At 37.1% G+C, this 20,402-nt stretch overlaps 1 protein-coding gene across 2 annotated transcripts in view; it reads right to left on the bottom strand.

The window, feature by feature from the left end:
- Positions 1-20,402, bottom strand: part of Cntnap5a (contactin associated protein-like 5A) — a 982,002-nt gene that overhangs the window by 627,318 nt on the left and 334,282 nt on the right.

Below are 20,402 nucleotides of genomic sequence, written 5' to 3'. Positions count from 1 at the left end.
AGAAAGGAAAAATTATTATAATTGTGGGAATTCTCACAATTATAACCCATGGACTGGGCTAACTGATTTAATAAGAAGAAGAGGGGCTAAATACTATTGTTCATCTCTTTCTGCTTCCAGATTATCCATAAAATGTGAGCAGCTTCAACCTTCTTTTTGCTATGCGTTCCTCACCATATATATATTTTTTCTTTCTTTGAGATGATTTTCTTTGCTTGTTAGTTTTTGGTTTAATATTTGATTACAGCAGTAAGAATGATAACTAATATGCTGTGCTTATTTAAAATAGTCTAAGATGCCATAGAGGAACACACACATACACACACACACACACACACACACACACACACACACACACGCCTATTTACCAACTCTTCTTTCAGTGTTCAAAATTTACATAGTTTCTCATTATCTATACTACTTTGACCATAAAAGTTAATGTCTCCAAAACAATACAGATAGCCTTCAAAATATTTCTCTATATCAACATATTATGTAGAGTGGAATATTTTATCATCGCAAAGGAGTCAATTTCAGTTCCCAGCATTCACATCAGGGTAACTGATAACTGCCTATAACTATAGCTCTAGACGACACAGTGTCTGGCTTCAGTTTGCACAGTACTTATATGCACATACCTACCTACACACAGGCACATACATGTCATCAACTAGAATAAGTAAATCTTAAACAGGGTATAGTGACCCTAGCTTTAATTTTGTATATAGAGGAAGATGGATTTCTCTGGGTTTGAGGCCAGCATGGTCTATGTTGTGAATTCCAAACCAACTGACCTAAGATGTATCTTGATTTTCTCTCATGAGTTATAATCTACTGAGAACCAATGATGGTGGAAACTATATTGAGATACTGTGCATTAAACTACCTTCACATTCATAAGAGCTGACAATTGTTCAACTATGTAAATGAACATACTGGGATTCAAATATTTTATTATAAATGCTGTGTGTCTACAGCATTTTTTCAGTTAAATTTACTTTCTTTTTAATTACTTATATGTGCTTATATCTGAGTTGAGTATGTGTGTGCACAAACGTGCCCACAGAAGTAAAATGTTCTGGAAGCCCACGGAACTGAAGTCGTTAGTGATGGTGATCTGCCACATCTGTATTCTGAGAACTAAAGTGTCAGCCTTTGTAAGAGCAGTATGTGTTGTTAGCCAGAGAACTATTTATCTAGCATCCTTAGCCAGCATCTTGACAAGGTTTATTTTACAGGAGTGTTGGGGATCAAACTCAGGTCTTTTCCAGCTGAGCCATCTCCACATTCTCATACATATTATTTTGTGTTTATCATATTTCATGGTTCTCTGGACTGTAGTGCTTAGGTCCATGGGTGTGTCCCTGTGGGTATGAACACAGGAGGGAACAGCACAATAAGGAATATGGATGCCAGAGAAGCTTTCACAGTGCAGAGTGTCAACTGACTGTACAGGTAACTACATGATCAAAGTTAAGAAAGACATTAAAATAATAATCTGGATAGATCTACAGACTTTCAAGATCTTGATTTGTCTCTCTCCAAGTCTGATGTTCATGTTCACTTCACAGTGGAAACAGGTCAGGAAGTCAGCTCATATAAAAGCCTACCATCCTCTCCATAAAAGATAGGATCTAACAAACAGCTCTCATTGCTCCAGAAATAATGTTTGGCCAAATGTTTACAGCTCCCATGAGAAGGTTGGTCTAAGAATGCATAGGGACATTGTAATTAGTACATGGATCTGTGGAACTAGAGGTAAGAAGAAAGGCACATATGGAGAAAATATCAAAACTATGGGAGCAACTTGGTAGGTGCACATTAGAAAACTTGACATTTCTAGATATACAACTAATTTCATTTCAAAAGAATACAAAACTGTGAAAAATATTAAGAATGTTTAGGGGTGGTAGTGGCAGTTTTTCTCCAGTTACATATTGTGCTTTGGTTTAAAATATATAAATTCAATCTTAAATTTCAGATATGAATATTAATTAAGAATAAACCCAAAGAATATATTGAGCAGTAAACAAAATCACTGGAATTTGTGATCAAGCAAGTATAAGGGCAATGGAATATGTTTTGTACTTAGTTTCTAAAATTTGTCCTTTTCTCTTTTCCTCTCTCCCCCACATCCTTTTCTCCTCTGCCCCTAACTTACATTCTTCCTTCCTTCTTCCTCACTACCTCTGTATGTTTTCCTTCTTCTCCACTCACTGCCGCATATATCTCTTTGAAACAACATGCAGTACATGTCACAATATTTTACAAATTGGATTAAATCGCATCATGCATAGAATTTTATCTGTTATGAAACGGCTGCTATACAAAGACTTCAATGTGACTTGGGAATCTGTATTGGAAGAGATGCAAATATATGCAGGAATATGTGGGGACTCATATGCATGTGTATGCGAAGGCATGAAGTCAACCATAGTTGTTGCCCTTGGTGTTTTTTCTGAGACAACATTCCTCACAGGTCTAAAACTCACCATTTAGAAGGCAAAGCTAATTAGCTAGCGAACATCAGAAATCCGCCTGTCTCTACCTACCAGACAATAAGATATCAAGTATACTTTCCCATGCCTGATTTTTTTATATGATTCATAGAATGTTAACTCAGGTCATCAAGCTTGCAATTCAAATATTTTAACATCTCAGTTATTATCTCCCTATGCTCAAATATTAAGATTTTTAAATATTTAATTTGCATTGAGAAGAAAATTGGATTAAATTATTTAATATATACAGACATATAACACATATATGATTAAGAAATATTTTATACACAGAACATCTATGCATAAATTTATACATATACTCATACATCTATAATCTATCTATCTATCTATCTATCTATCTATCTACCTACCTACTTATTTACCTACACACGTAAGTGTATTTATAAAGGAAGAAAGAGCATAGACTGACTCAAATCTCTTAGGATTTAAACCATGTATTATTTTCCCCAGATTAATGTCTCCTACTTCAATATGACTCTTTTGTTCAGATCTGTCTTTACCACTCTGGCAAGTCTGCTTTCCCTGTTCTCTCTCAGTTCTATACTCACAGGATGACTTCTTCAAATCTGTTGAACTTGGCAGCACCAGAGCAAGAGTGTTCTCACCTCTTACCTGATAACTGTTGCTTGGTCTGCATCTCCAGTGTAAATGGCAGTGTGAGGAGTTCTCTTTAGTTGTAGTGCTAGGCCCTCCTTCTCCCTGTGATACCCTTCTGCCTACTTTGACTTTGCAGTGGTTGCTTTCCTCACCAGACTCCTTTGCCTTCTATATGATTAATTTGAGCACACAAATATGCTATAATAATTATCACCTACAAAACTAGTCTCGGATTGTACTACCACAGTGATCTGAGCTTTCACACATTAATTATTAATGAAGACAATACTACATAGAATGCTGATAGGCCATTCTCATGTAAACATTTTTCCTTGTTAAAATTTTCACTTCTCATGTATGTTTCGGTTTATGTCATCATGATTGAAAAATCAGTACAGGGGTATCCCATGCAAACTTTTCCCCCATGCCCAGCGAGTCTTCCTGTCAGCTTCCTGTCAGCATTATTACTTATTTTTTCCTTTGTACAGCATGGTTGCATGAATGGGTGTCCAATGCCTGAGTGTGTGTGTGTATGTGTGTGTGTGTGTGTGTGTGTATGTGTGTGCATATATGACAATGAGCTAGGCATACATACATACATGCACACATAGACACACACATACACACACGGAGAGAGAGAGAGAGAGAGAGAGAGAGAGAGAGAGAGAGAGAGAGAGAGAGAGAGAGAGAGGAGAATGCATGTTGTGAGCTCACATACATCACATATGCTTTGTGCCCAGGCCAGAAACTTACATGGATGTCAGTCTTTATCATCTACTTTGTTTGTGAAAGTCATTTGTTCCCACTGCCAATGCATGGCTAGCTGACCCCTTAGGCCTCTAGAGATGCTTCTATCTTTGTCCCTCATTTCCCAGTAGAAATTTGGGACTTACAGACTCACATGCTTCTATACCCAACTTTTCATAGTTTTAGTAATGCAAACACATATCTGTGGACTCTCCACTTCTCTTCTTGTTAAACCCATACTTTCACCACATTGACCAGTATTCATTGAGTTTGCACTTAAGAATACTGTGGAATGCCTCCATGGTTTGGAGAGAGACAGACTAGGGTTAAAATTCTCTTCTAGTCAAAAAAGCCTAGACATAGTCTTTTCTGGTTTCTAAAAAGCCTATGTTTGGTCTTTTTTAGTTTCCACCAAATAAGTCTATTCCTTGCAACACTTATATATTTTGTGTTCCTCAGAAAAAAAATTATGTATTCTGCACAGCACCTTTTTTTCTTCCCATGGGTTTCTACCCCCTTTCAAACTTGCAATAAAGATTGAATTGAAATTTTTCAATGCTCTAGATACTGGTTTTGAAGCAAGATTTACTCAGTACTCTTTAGGGATGTGCTGAGTTCAGAGCAATGTTATAGACCCAAGGAAGAGAACAGCCAGCAAAACAGCTTATGCCTTCAATAAAGTACCCCACTGAGAAGAAAAAGAGAAAACACATATTCTCTAAAAGAACAAACAAAATTAAATAATGGTATGTGTTGCACACAACAGTCCCTTACTGCTCTTTGAAATATAAAGAATATGGTAATTCCCTAAAAATCTGGAGACTGTAGCCTTTAGAATGTGATATTTGAGCTGAACCTCAATGGTTAAAAACAAATATTGCTGAGAAGTGATCAGGGACGTGATTTCTACTCAAAATGAACTTGAATGTGAAGAAACTGATGTAGAACACAGTTATGTATGTCCAGGGACAGATGAAAGATTAATACAGGTGATAACCAGAGGCAAATGCATACATAGAGAGAATGGCAGATAGGCTGGAAGGACATTTGATTTCATTCAAGTATGAATAATAAGCAACATAGTACTGTACCTCCTGTGCAACTGTGATTCTTTTTGCTTGCTAGCACAAGTTGAAAGTTTATGTGTCCTTCTGGAGAGACATTCCTTTTTTGCTCAAAGACCTTTCATCTTCAAGATTCCACTTAAATTGTAGATAAACTGCTTTTTTAGGAATCTATTGGGTTTATGATACCAGATTGGAAATACTGACACATCACACTTGTAGATGGAATAAATATTAGATTCTTGGTCTTTTGGTTCTGAGATAGACATTACTGTACTATTGAACCATCGATTATAAGCCACATGATTCAATCACATATAAATATAGATATATAATTATGTGTGTGTTCTATCATTATGTTTCTTTAGAAACCCTTGAGTAATATAGTGCTGCATGATTATTTTTTTCTATTGCTGTGATTAAGTACCCTGAGGCTACAAATTAAAGCAAAAGTGTTTCTTATGGCCAACAGTTCGAAAGGATATAGTTAATCGTGGTGGGGAAGATGCAGCATCAGTTTGAAAAAATATAGTAGTAGGAGCAAGAGGAGAGCTGGCCATATTCCATGCACAACTATGAAGCAGAACGTGAAAAGAAAGTGGGACATTTCTACTGAGGTCCAACTTCCTCAAGGTTCTATATCCTAAATTGCATGTTCCTATGGCTTCTTCACGTTCAAATCCCAAAGTCCTTGTTTGCAAACTAATAAATTATAACTAGATGGATATATTTGGATACAAAATTCATACTACAAAGACAGATAGTAGAAGGTAGCAAGGAAGAAGTTCTGGGACTACCCTATAGATTGCAAACTATTTGACATGGCAGAAATTATCTGGAAAATATCTGGAAAAATAAAAAAGCGCTCTCTCTCTCTCTCTCTCTCTCTCTCTCTCTCTCTCTCTATCTCTCTCTCTCTCTGATATTGGGAACATTGCAGAAGACAAGAGAAGAGAAGGTGTAAAAAATGGTGTATAAATGGTAAAAAAAATCAAGGAGTTGGCTCTGAAATTGACTCTCCTAGTAATGTTAGAAGCTACACACAGAGTCTCATCAACATATATGAGCTAAATGAGGACAATACCAATGGATATATCAAAGGGAATGCAGAAATCCCTTGAGGTCTTGACACTACACAAATAACTGTAAGCAACTATAGGAAAACTGAGAAAGGTAGGGAAACCGTAGTAGAAAAATACACACACACAAATATTAATATGTAATTAAGCTTTAAAACCATTGGGTTTTAAACAAACATTTCCCCACATCTTTCTAAAAGCAGACATTGATTTTATCTTGCACATATCTTACCTTAACACTTCACAATTTAAATCAGATATGACTCACTCTTACCTCTTCCCTGAATCTCAGGAAAAACCTGTCTATTGGTGTCAGTATTTCTATACAAATACAGGATATAAGTGAAAGTAGATCAATCAGTAGCTCCTTCCCACCACTTTTCTGGAAAAGGAAACCTGACTCAAGGAAGCACTCTTTTTCTATTGGATATTTTATGTATTTATAATTCAAACATTATCCCTTTTCCCAGTTTCCCCTCTGTAACACCCGGTCCCTCCTATGAGGTTGCTTCCACTCCGAACCACCCATTCCAATCTCACAGTCCTGGCCTTAACCTACCCTAGGGAAATTGGGCCTTCAGAGAACCAAGGGCTTTTCTGATGCCAGGCAATGCCATCCTCTGCTACATATGCCACTGTAGCCAAAGGTCCCTCCCTGTATATTCTTTAGTTTGTGGTTTGGTCCCTGGGAGCTCTGGGGGACTCTTAGGTCATTTCTACTACCTCCTTAAGCTGAAGAGGAAGAGCCTAGCCCATCTATGCCTTTGTGGATGTTCACATCAAAGTAAGGACCTTGTTATAAATAGATATAACCGGATGTTAACATTTAAAGCATTTTCATTAAACAGGGATTTACTCAACCATAAACTGTCACCTCTTACATACAGTTTTTCAAAAGTCATATCACCAGTATATCTTTACTCCAATTTTATGTAGTGACGTCAACATTTTCCCATGTGTTAATTTGTATGCAACTCCAGAGATGCTTCTTACCAAACCCAGGAGAGATGACTTAATCAGTAAAACACCTGTCATGCAAAATGAGGACATGAATTCAAATCACCAACACCCACATAAAAAGGGGCGGTAATAACTAGGTGGTCGACTGTGTCGAGATGGAGCTGAATATCTACTTCACGGCAAATGGCTATGAAAAATCATTTAAGTGGATAATGAACACAAGCTTCATACATTCTATGAAAGTAACATGGCCACAGAAGTACCCACTAATGCTTTTGGTGAAGAGTGGCAGGATTATATAGTCTGGGTCAGCGATGGAAACGAATAACAAGCTTTTCCCATGAAGAAACCCATGTTTTGTTTTGACCTATGGCAGAGTCCACTTGCTTTTGAGTAAGGGGCTTTTTTGTAATAGGTCAAGAAAAACTAGAGAGCGAACTGCATTGTAGATGCCAATTGAAGTGTTCTAAACTTGGTTATTGTTAAGAGAGAGAGAGAGAGAGAGAGAGAGAGGAGGAGGAGGAGGAGGAGGAGGATATTCCAGTACAGAGAGATGACAGATACTACTGTGCCTCTTCAGTTGGGACCTAAAAGAGGTAGTAGAATCCAAAAGCATTTTAATCTTTCCAAAGACGATGGCTGCCAGTATGTTGTCATAAAGTCCTTAAACAAAGAAGGTAAGGAGCAAAGGACCAAAGCATCCAAGATTCAGTGTCTTGTTACTCTACGTGTCCTGCAACACAAACAGAAATGTATTGCTCTGAAGAGAGAATGTACTAAGAAAAAGAAGGTAGACATGACAGAATAGGCTAAACTTTTTGCCAATAGAAAATGAAGGAAGCCAAAAAAAAAAAAAAAAAAGAAAGAAAAAAGAAACCAAATGAAAACAAAACAAAAACAACAACAACAACAAGAAAAAAACCCCAAAAACCAAAAAAAAAAAACCACACAAAAAGAAACCAGTAACAACAACAACAACAACAAAAAAAAAAAAAACAAAAAAGACAAACAAACAACCCCACAATACCAGAAACAGATTGCCAAGAGACATAGGCTATCCTTGCCGAGAACTTCTAATTCTGAGTTGAGTAAAAAATAAGTCTTTAAGAGCAACCAATAAAGGGGGTTGGGAATTTAGCTCAGTGGTAGAGCGCTTGCCTAGGAAGCGCAAGGCCCTGGGTTCGGTCCCCAGCTCCGAAAAAAAGAAAGAAAAAAAAAAGAGCAACCAATAAATAATCAGGCCTTAAAAAGAAAGTGGGTAGTAAGGAAGCAGTGAAAAATGGATTCCTAGCGCATATGGGCAAACCAGTGAGCCCAAGGTACAGTAAAGTATGGACTCCAGAAATACAATGAAGAGCTATTGAAGTAAACACCTAGGGTCAACTTCTGGGTTTCATACAAATGCTATCACATGTGCACATGCACTTGCTAACACATATTACATATATGAATATGGCATACCCACACCCATATCAAACATAACACACAAATACATGCACATACATACCAAATACCCCTTACACACCCCAGAAAATAAAACACACTTCACACACCTAAAACATACCCCACATGCTACAACACACACTCACACACTCACACACACACTTCCTAAAAAATACATTAAGTATTTCCTTAGCTTAAAGGAACCTATACTTTTCTTTGATTACTTTTATCCATGTAAGAGCAAGAGCTTCACACACTAGTTATGCTAGCCCATATTTATTTTGCAATAATTTCTATTCCTGTTCCCATGTCTGTTTTGTGAAATAACATAAAAGGCTACTTTTACTTCATTATTTATTTCCAACAATTAGGGCTCAATTATGTTAAGTGAATGGCAGTTGTCAATCATGTGTTTTTCTTCATCCAGTTTCATGTCAGGCAGCTTCTTTTCATTTCCATATTGGTCTACATGACTGTTAATATTAAAAGATCTAATTACAAATGACTTTCCTTAATATAAAGTTTTAATTCAACTCTTCAAGTTAATTTTGAGAACCATATTCCCTTATCACTTTCCATGTTCTCTTATAAATGTATGACCTCTTTTTCATTAATTTTTTTACACACACACACACACACACACGAACATATACATTCCTAGAGATAGTAATCTAACATGATCAGTTTAAATACTTTTACATGTGTATTAAGGACTGACCATTTGGTTGCCTCACCAATTCATGTGCTCTTTCATGAGAGAGACTATGGTCCCCGTTCTCTGCATCCTTTAGTTGCTTGTAGTTATTTGTGTGTGTAAAGTTGAGACCTCATGAGCTTTCCCCCATTCATGTTAGCATGTTTAGGCAATAATTTTGGTGAGACTATATAGAGAGAGTGTCTCTTCTGCAATTCTAAGGAGAAAAAAAAATCTCATATCCATTTATTTGCTCTTCTGACTCTTACAGATCGTCTGTCCCCACTTGAGCAATGTTCCCTGACCCTTACATATGGAAGTTCAGTTGTAGATGTATCCACTGGGACTGGGCTCTACACCTCTGAATTTTTATTAGTCATGGTTTTCTGTAATGGTATGTTACAAAGAGAGGCTTCCTTTATTCGATGTGAGATATATACTTATGGATGAATATAAAAACAATTATTTACAATGTAGTTAGGAATTATGCTGGTTTGGCAAAGTGGCAAGTGTAGATTGTCCTCTCAGATCCAGGACACCAATTACTGGAAAGTAAGCTATGTTATTGACTAGCTTTCCAGTACCAGGCATGTTAAGTGTTCGGTTTCACCCTTCTTATGTCGAAGCAAAAAGCAGTTGGTTGCTATTTAGCTATGCATACCACAACTGCATCCTTCTGGTTATTGTGTCACACTGCTTGTTGTTTTGGTTTGTAGGCATCATAACTCGGAAAACTTCTGACTGATTCCTTTGCAAGCTTGTATAGCATGTTCTCCTGCTTAAAGACAGTCCTCAGGAAGGAAGTTTTAAGGTCAGTTCTAGCTCAAGGGTTTCTGGCCTCAGTTTCTGATGTGAATGATATATTCAGCAACAGGGACTTAACTTTTACCTCTGAGGTGACCAAAGGCAGTAGCGATAGCCTATAATGTTTTTGAGTTTCTTAAGTAATCTTGACCTCAGATGAGTAATCCCCATGTAAAGTTTTAGGCTCTTAAAAGGACCATTGTCAGAATAAAAATGATACATTTTTATTCAGTTGCATGTATATATTTATATACCAACTTATTGTATTATGGGTATTTTTGAAGCTTATAGCTTATACTACAGTTCCTTATGATGCTTTTTTTTATTTTCCTATTGTTGTTTCACCTCCCTTCAGTATTTATTTTTTTCCCTCCCTCATTAAAGTCCCTACTAGTTTTTCACCATCCTCATAAGATCACCTGTATTCAGCTATCCACATCTCTATAACTACTTTGGTGACCACCACCCTGGAAAGATTTGTTACTACTTTTCCATATTTTACATTTCCTATATTCATATATTCTGCAGGATATGTTCTCACATCTAAAGATTCAATGCTAGGAGTATCAGATATAAAATAATACATGTTGTTTTTGTCTTTATTGGTCTAAATTACCTGACTCAATATGATCTCCTCTGGTTCCACATATGTATGTACAAATTTTACTTTCTGCTTTTTTCCCCTTAGATACTCTTTCTCTGTATATTTGTGGCTACCTTGGAAATCACACTGTAGACCAGGCTAATCTCAGACTCAGAGATCTGCTTGCCTCTGCCTTCAAAGTGCTAGGATTAAGGGGGGTGCAGTACCACATCCAGCTTTTTTTTTTCTTTTAAAAACTCATGATTTCATTTGTCTATTGCATCTGAATATTATTTTATACTGTATGTACACCATATTTTCATTATATATTCCTTGGTTAAAGAACATTTAAGTTGTTTATATTTCCTAGATATTGTAACTAGAGCAGCAATGAACATAGCTGAGTACATTTCTGTGATGTAGGCCAGGAAGTCTTTTAGGCACATGCAAGAATTAGTATAGTTGGGTCATATGGTATGTTTAGTTGTAGCTTTTAGAGAATTCTTATATTGCTGCTTCATGTTGCAATCTCCAATAGTAAATAACAATTTCCTTTCCCTCCATCCTCTAGCTTTTGTTGTTCATTATTTTGTTGATCTTTGCCATTCTGATAGGGGCAAAATTAAATCTCAAAGTTTTTAATTTACCTTTTCCTGCTTGCTAGAGATAATGAGCAGTTTTTGAGATGGTTCTTAGCCATCTTTCTTCTTTTAGCAGTCTCTGTTCAACTCCAAAGCACATTTTTTTGAAATATTTATTTATTTATTTATTTATTTATTTATTTATTTATTTATTTTTAAATCCTTATATATTTTGGGTATTCATTTTTCCTCAGTTGTAAAGTTGGTAGACTATCTATCTTTTGTAGACTCCCCCTTCACTTGGGCTATTCTTTCTCTATCTGTGCATATATTTACTAGTTTTATGAAGTCCCACTTGTCAATTATTGGCCATAATTATGTGGTAGATGAAGGACTATTTATGTAATCCTTTTCTACATCTATGTCATGTAGGGTACTACCAAAGAGTTTTTAAAGTGTGTGTGTGTGTGTGTGTGTGTGTGTGTGTGTGTGTGTGTGTGCATGTGTTCAACAATACTTACAGAAGCCAGAAAAGGGTGTCAGATATTCTGAATTTGGAGTTATAGGTAGTTGGGAGCTCCATGACATAGTTACTGGGAATCAAATTGGGGTCTTCAGGAAAAGTAGTAAGTGTTCTTTATCACTGATCCAGCTCTGCATCTTATTGTCAAGGCAGTTTCTAAAGCGTTATTGGTTTTAAACCAATATATTTTTGGAAATGATCACAAGAAAGGATGAAGGGGATTTTAGGAGGGACTTACTTCTCACCCATTCTGCTTTCCTCCATGTTTTTCTTACTTTAATGACCACAGTATTATGGAATGTAAATGTTTTGCTTCTTGGTCCTCGCCATAGACAAGCTACCCCGTCTTCTTTTCTTATATCACTTCAAAATTCTACCCTTCTCCCAAAAAAGTATGGTTTCCTTCAGATATTTAGTTATCATACTCAAGATTATCCAATGATTTATTCCAACATCTGACCACATGAAGTATATTTCTGGGATACATTTGCAGAGATGATGTTCCTGGGAGCGAGGATACATCTTTGTAAGTTAGAATCGTGTTGTGAAATCAAAGTCTATGCAATATTATCAGAAGATGAAGCTTACCATGTACCACAAATAAAGAATGATTTGATGATCATTTCAACTGTACAAGAATGACATTCAGGGACTTTTATTATGTCTTTTGTTGAAAATCATTTTACATATTAATATAAAAGTTACATTTTTGTTTTCTTCCTGCTATATTAAGAGAAGGAGAGCAAGACACAAAGACAGACAGAGACAGACAGGTAGACAGAGACAAAGACATAGTACACGTGCCTAAGTGTTCACATCAGTGTACGGAAAGCAATCAACCTCTGGCAAGTTTCGTCAGAGCCATCCACCACGGTTTGGTGAGACAGTCTTCCTGATTGGCTCATCAATTAGGCTACTCAGAGTGAGCAGTGAGTCCTAAGGATCTACCTAGCTCCATCTCCTCAATATTGAGAATACAGGAATAAAATACCATGCCTGATTTTCTCAGAGTTCTAAGAATGGAACATGGGACCCAATTCTACCAGTCAAGCAGTTTACTGACAGAAGTATTTACCTAACCTCTTTGTTTTTCTTTTAAATTGATACTCATTATCATAGTTATCAAACTTGTCATTCATAATTGTGATTATTTCTCTATGTACTAAAAAGGATAATATGTGAGACAGCCTAGGAATCCATCCAGTAATTCCTCTACCATTGTTACAGAAGACAATGCCATTATTCCAAGCAAATTAATTATCAGCATACTTCATATGACACTTCAACTCCATATTTTCTATGCTTTCATCATAGGGTACTTCACATTTCATGGGAACTAAATATCTGCACAGACACACAGTACTGTACAGGAAGTACATTCAGAAATTATCTGCCAGATCCCTTACAAGAACTGATTTCCCTCCCTAAGTAATTGCTCTTCAAATGAAAGTCTTCAAGCAGTCTTAATAAATGAGTTAGTATTTTAGAAGTTTTCATGAGTTTTACAATATTCCCTCACATGAGAGAGCCTTTTCCTTTGGTGGGTCTGATTAAATACATTTAAACACCATACCTTCTCAGAAATCAATTAATGCCAATCTGAAACTTTTCGATGCAGAATAAAGGCCAGGGGGTCTAAACACTGCAAACAGTCACATCAATGTCTGTAGTATTTAGAAATGAAAACAAGAGCTTCTACCACAGTGTAAGGTTTTTTCTCTGTGCATTTCCCATTTCAAATATGAAGTATGAAGTAACAATCTTAAACTGAAACTAATCATTATCTTAAAGAATTAAGTACTCACTACCAGGCTACAGTGAACTAGAAAGCACTTCTCTTCATTTTCCATTTTTAAAAATAATTTTGTGGTATGTCTGAGCGTATGTGCATGCAAGCAGGCATGCATGTGCACAAGTGCCTTTATACGCACATGCATAGAGATGCACAGATGACACAACAAATATGTGAAAGAGGACAATTTCAGATGTTTGTCCTTACTACCCCCAACCCCGTTTGAGATAAGTCTCTTTTGTGAACCACTGTGTGTGTCAGGATAGCTGGCCCATGAGCTTCAAAGCCATTGTTTCACCATAAGAATACTGGGATTGTTGAAGACACTAGACACTTTTGATACAGGATTTGAAGGATTACAGAGGGACCTAACCTGTACATCCAAATTTGTAAGACAAAATATGAAAGGAGAAAACCAATGAAAAGACCTATCTGGCTCTAAAACCTCTGGAATAAAATGAGCAGTACAATAACATTTATTCCAAGGTACACAGAGTGGCAATTGTAGATAAAATTTTCTCAATAAAGGTAATAAACACCTAATAATATAAAACTTAGCCCATTCCATATGAGTGAGGTCACAGACATGAGAAGAAAACTTACTACTGCCACACTCCTAAACAAGAATAATTCCCAAAGACAGTCTAAATATTTATCCTTATATGCACAAGTAGGCATAGTTCTCACCTTTCATCCAAGAAGCTTATTTCTGCTGTACACAATGACCACTATATAAATCCACAACTGGTCAAAATACAGGAAACATACAAATATTTAAATAGCAGCACCAATCCATATGGTTTTCTACAATACAACCTCCAAACCCAATGTTCTAGAAACATGGTGGAAGAGGGAGCAGAAAGATTTTAAGAGCCAGATGATTGGGATATCTATTTTGAGAAAGCATCTGCTACACATGCATTTTTCTATACATGACAGAGTAGTGTCATCCATGACATCTCAAGAATATCATTGCTTAAACAAGTCCTGAATAGGATCAACAACAGTTGACATGTCATTGCTGATAAGAGAAACTCCATAAGGTCTCACCCCTAGTTGAAAAGCTAAGAGAAAAGCAGGTTTCTCCAGGTATAAGCTACTTGATAGGTTAGCCAATTCCAAGGGGTTAATCTGAAGCACATATTCATATGATCAACACTAAATTAATTCCTCAGACTGCATTCATTTATATATACAAGTGTGTTGATATATACACATATGTTATAGCAATATTATGTACACATTATTAATTAAAGAAGACGAGTTAATGAAGTTGAGTGGTAGTTGGGGAGCATGGGATGACAAGAATTGAGGAGAGAATGGTGCGCAAATGAAATAGAGAAATTATATATGAAAATTTTAAAAATATATTTTTAAAAAGAAAGAGGAAAAAAGCAAGGTATGTTCTTCCAAAAAAAAATCCCACTAGCATTACAGGTATACCTTGCTGAATTCATCTTTTTTTTCCATGGGCCATAGTGTGTCTTAACATTTGTCTACCACATTCTTCACCAACTGAGCCTTTCCTTATACCTCAATTTCTTCTTTGTTTTAGCTTCAAGCATTGGTCAGACTGGATAAAGTTTCTGAGATCATGGCTGCTGTGTTCTGTGCCAAGTTGCATGGCCTATATTCCCTTGAGAGCTGTGTCTTTCACCTATATTGCCAACAGGGTATTAGCAGCTGGCAATACTGAGCTGAGTATCAAATCTAGCATTTAGCATTGAGATCCTTCTTGACTGCCATTCTTCCTCCAAGTGCCTGTAGTAAGGAGTGACTTCTCTGGGAAGAGGTCAAAATAAGGTCCAGTAACACTTTTTCAATCTGCACACGGCACTAACAGACTTTTCTAGTTCCAGAGATTCCCAGGACATAGGATGGAGTATTAGAGATGATTCTGACTTCAGCTTAGAGGATAGGGAATTGGCTGGCTCTTTTTCAGGAACAAGTGTTGCAGTAAGGTTGAACAAAGGAACAGAGTGGTGAGGGATGAAACATGAGAGGCATGTGGAAATGCTGGCCACAAAAAGAACTTTGTCCTTTGATAAGTTCTGAGATGCTGCCAGTGACAAGAAGCCATTGTCTGATTCAAATTTATATAGATGTTTATGGCTTCTGTGTTGACAATAGCATCCATCCAAGAAGACATGGGCTAAAACAAAAATACTCTTACAGTTAAATAGATCATGACTTGGATCAGGATTACACTCAAGAAAACTCCTAGTATATTCTATATTCTCTCTCTCTCTCTCTCTCTCTCTCTCTCTCTCTCTCTCTTTCTCTCTCTCTCATAAACACACACACACACACACACATAGACATTCACTAATGCATAGTTGATATGAACTGATTACATGAAGTATTAGGTTTAGGTACATGCATATGTCATACCCTCTCCTCAAGCAAAATAATGGGCACACCTATCAATTCAAAATATTTTTACATATTCTTTTTAATAGTTTGAAGCTTTTTGTTTTGCTTTGTCTTTTGGTTTCTAAATTTTTTGTTGGTAACTGCATTGATCTTCACTAATTGTTTTAAGTGCACAATATAGTTGTATTAGCCATGCTGTGACAACCACGACTTTAAAGGAGAGGCTTATTTGCCTTCACAGTTGAAGGTATAGTCCAACATGACTGGTAGAATGAGTAGGCAGAAGCTTGAGGTGACTAATCACATTGAATAAATTGTCACAAAGGAGAAGATGGATGCTGGTGTTCAGCTTGCTTTCTTTCTTTGACTCAACTCAGATACCAGACTATGGGTTAGTGTCACCAATAATTGAGGTAGTTGTTTCCACTTCAGTTGACATAATCAAAATCACCTTTGTAGGTATGCAAGGGGGCTTGTCTCCAAAGTTATTCTAGATCCTACCAATTGGAAAATTAATGTTAACTATCACCAGAGTACCACTAAGTATATTATGAAGTATATGGGCAGTAGCCCTCAGAACTTAATGATTTTTCTATAGCTATAAATATTTTTCACATTGAAGCTTATGAAATTTTATAAATATGAAAGGAAGAAGCAACTGAGACAATATCAATGACAATTGAACTGCTATGCTCTGAGATTTTCAAGCCTAAGTGTAGTGTATATTTGGGAGAAAACAGTTTCTTATTTCAGGTGACTTGAGTTTGTATCACTGTCATAGTTACAAATGACATACAGATAATAAAACAAGTGAAGTATATCCTGAGAGTACAATAGAGGGCTCTGAATTTGGACATTTAGGAATAAGAGTAGGTGATATAAGTGAAATTCCAGAGTCAACACATGAAAAAAATGTGGCTGGGTCAAATGAAGGGGACAAATGAGGTGTGTGTGTGTGTGTTTGTGTGTGTGTGTGTGTGTGTGTGTGTGTGTGTGTGTATTAGTGTATGTGTGTATATAGTTAGGATGGGCTGTGCCCCACTTACAAACCAGCAACAGGGAAGTTAATAAGAGAAATTTGAACATTTTTCCTTTCTGACATTTCCTACATCCATGTGAGTTCCTTTAGTATTGGGTTAATATTTGTCTTCTCTACTTATAACTCACATCTTTGGATCATTTACACAGTGAATATAGAACTCTTGGGCTTATGTTCCTGAGTTAATTCCCACATGCCCAGTAGAAAAGTTTCCTTTTTCTTAGTCTATTCACCATTATCTATTGTAGAGTAGCCTATTGATATGGAAAAGCTTTGCGTATAATAATTAACTAACAAACTCAAAAGAGGGTATAGATAGATAAAATGCCTGCTGAGCAAGCACAAAGTCTGCATTTAGATCCTCATAACTCAAACTGCTGGATGTGGTAGGCGGAACCTATATTTCCACCTCTAAAACCAGGAGACAAATGAATAAAAAGATCTCCTGACTAATTGGAGAACTCCAGCTTCAGTAAGAGATCATGTCTCCAAAAGGAAGTTTCAGGTAGAGAGCAGAATATAGCCAATGAAAACAACTGTCTTCCACACCATTAATACCACCATACACACACACACACACACACACACACACACACACACACACACACACACACACACACACAAATACACACAACACACATATACTTTATATACACATATATATGCATATATATCCTTACAACACACAAAAACACATACATAATTATAACACACACATACACACACAAAGAAAATCAGAGCAGAAGCCTGTGTTCTAGAATGTACTGAATAAAGGAAAATTTGCAATTTCATTGCATAACAATGCATAACAAGACAAAAGCAGTGAGTCTGGATGGTGGAATCCTTAGTATTTAGTAAGGCACTTATTACTAATCCCATTCACTGATGTTTGGCTGATTGTTGAATCTGTTTAAATTGTTGGTGTTCCATGGATCAAATCTATCAAAATGTATTTTTCTAATACAGTACAAACTCATTGAGAATATACATACATATTTTAATGGAACTAACCAAAATCATTGCTTTAGCATTCACTGAAGTAGCTGTTTTGTTGTCAGGTTTATAAAGGTTATACAAAGGACAGTTTCAAATGATGAGAAAATCTTGACTCTGTTATTTGGTCATAGTACATAGTTGATGACACCCTAGATAGAGGAAATTTGATCGACTGATGTCTAATCTGTAATATTATTTACTCTCAGTCACTCTTAACATCCACAGAATTATAAAATCCAGGAGGGAAAAGCACAGCCACTTGTACTCATTCCATTGGCAGACATGTGATCCTGTATCACATCTGTTGATGCTAATGCTGGATGCTATTCTATAGAACTAAACAAAGCTCATAGAATCAGCCTTTCTTACCACAGGCATGTGCCCTTCCTCTCTGACATAAGCAGTGGTTCTTAACTCCACTAGATGCTAATTAGAGACACACAATGTTCTCCTCTGTATTTAGAGATCTAAACCTGGAAAATCACAAAACAGACTCTAGTTGTTGCACTTCAGTGCAGGGACTTAATGTTCAGTCCTAAAAGTCGAAGTAGGAGATTCTTACTTCCCTGCAGGAATTGGAGACTAAATGAGTGCTCTTATGATACAGACCAGAACAAATTATTCCATTTTCCTGTGCTTCTTTCCTGTGGTGGTTAGATTAGATTGCAAATTTGGTTAAGATTTAGAATTACCTATGAGACAAACCACTAGGTATTTGAGTAAGAGAGTTTCTAGATTAGGTTAATTGAGATGGGAAGAGCCAAACTACTGTTGCTGGTAGCATACTACCATGGACTGGCGGCAGGAAATGAGTGAAAGACAAAATGAGTTGAGAGCCAGCACTTGCTTCCTGATTTGATTGGCTGCATGTGGCCAGCAGCCCAGCTCTGCTACCATTGTGGAAATTCTTCCTATGACTTATTGAATATCCTTAAAACTTGAACCAATGTACATTGCTTCTGTCTGGTATTTGGTCACTGCAGTGATGGTAACTAAAACATCACCCTAACTATTAACTGTAGCTCTCCAGAGAGTTTTCACTACCTTCTATGTACTCCATGGAAAGGCTGTAACTTTGCTCTGTATCTCCTTGTGCTTATGGGACAGAGGTGACACACTTTCATATCCCAATAATCTAGTGCAGAATTATTTGTTCCTGGGGAAAGAAACTAAAAGAAATTCATAGCAATACTTCCTTTTTTTTCCTTGCTGACTTTTCTGATGGTATTTTTTTTTATTAACATGAGTATTTCTTATATACATTTCGAGTGTTATTCCCTTTCCCGGTTTCCGGGCAAACATCCCCCTCACCCCTCCCCTTCCTTATGGGTGTTCCCCTCCCCATACTCCCACCCTTGCCGCCCTCCCCCCATAGACTAGTTCACTGGGGGTTCAGTCTTAGCAGGACCCAGGGCTTCCCCTTCCACTGGTGCGCTTACGAGGATATTCATTGCTACCTATGAGGTCAGAGTCCAGGGTCAGTCCATGTATAGCCTTTAGGTAGTGGCTTAGTCCCTGGAAGCTCTGGTTGCTTGGCATTGTTGTACCTATGGGGTCTCGAGCCCCTTCAAGCTCTTCCAGTTCTTTCTCTGATTCCTTCAACGGGCGTCCTATTCTCAATTCAGTGGTTTGCTGCTGGCATACGCCTCTGTGTTTGCTGTATTTTGGCTGTGTCTCTCAGGAGAGATCTACATCCGGCACCTCTCAGCCTGCACTTCTTTGCTTCATCCATCTTGTCTAATAGGATGGCTGTATATGCATGGACCACATGTGGGGCAGGCTCTGAATGGGTGTTCGTTCTGTGTCTGTTTTAATCTTTGCCTCTCTATTCCCTGCCAAGGGTATTCTTGTTCCCCTTTGAAAGAAGGAGTGAAGCATGCACATTTTGATCATCCGTCTTGAGTTTCATTTGTTCTAGGCATCTAGAGTAATTCAAGCATTTGAGCTAATAGCCACTTATCAATGAGTGCATACCAGGTGTATTTTTCTGTGATTGGGTTACCTCACTCAGGATGATATTTTCCAGTTCCGACCATTTGCCTATTAATTTCATAAAGTCATTGTTTTTGATAGCTGAGTAATATTCCATTGTGTAGATGTACCACATTTCTGTATCCATTCCTCTGTTGAATGGCATCTGGGTTCTTTCCAGCTTCTGGCTATTATAAATAAGGCTGCGATGAACATAATGGAACATGTACATTTGTTATATGTTGGGGCATCTTTTGGGTATAGGCCCAAGAGAGGTATAACTGGATCCTCAGACAGTTCAATGTCCAATTTTCTGAGGAACCTCCAGATTGATTTCCAGAATGGTTGTAATAGTCTGCAATCCCACCAACAATGGAGGAGTGTTCCTCTTTCTGTGCATCCTTGCCAGCATCTGCTGTCACCCGAGTTTTTGAACTTAGCCATTCCCACTGGTGTGAGGTGAAATCTCAGGGTTGTTTTGATTTGCATTTCCCTTATGATTAAAGATGTTGAACATTTCTTTAGGTGTTTCTCGGCCATTCGGCATTCCTCAGCTGTGAATTCTTTGTATAGCTCTGAACCCCATTTTTAATAGGGTTATTTGTCTCCCTGCGGTCTAACTTCTTGAGTTCTT

This window comes from Rattus norvegicus, chromosome 13 (genome assembly GCF_021556685.1).
Source record: "Rattus norvegicus strain SHRSP/BbbUtx chromosome 13, alternate assembly SHRSP_T2T, whole genome shotgun sequence".
Taxonomy (NCBI): domain Eukaryota; kingdom Metazoa; phylum Chordata; class Mammalia; order Rodentia; family Muridae; genus Rattus; species Rattus norvegicus.
Note: the sequence above shows the minus strand (reverse complement) of the source record. Positions and strands in the feature narration are given on the sequence as shown.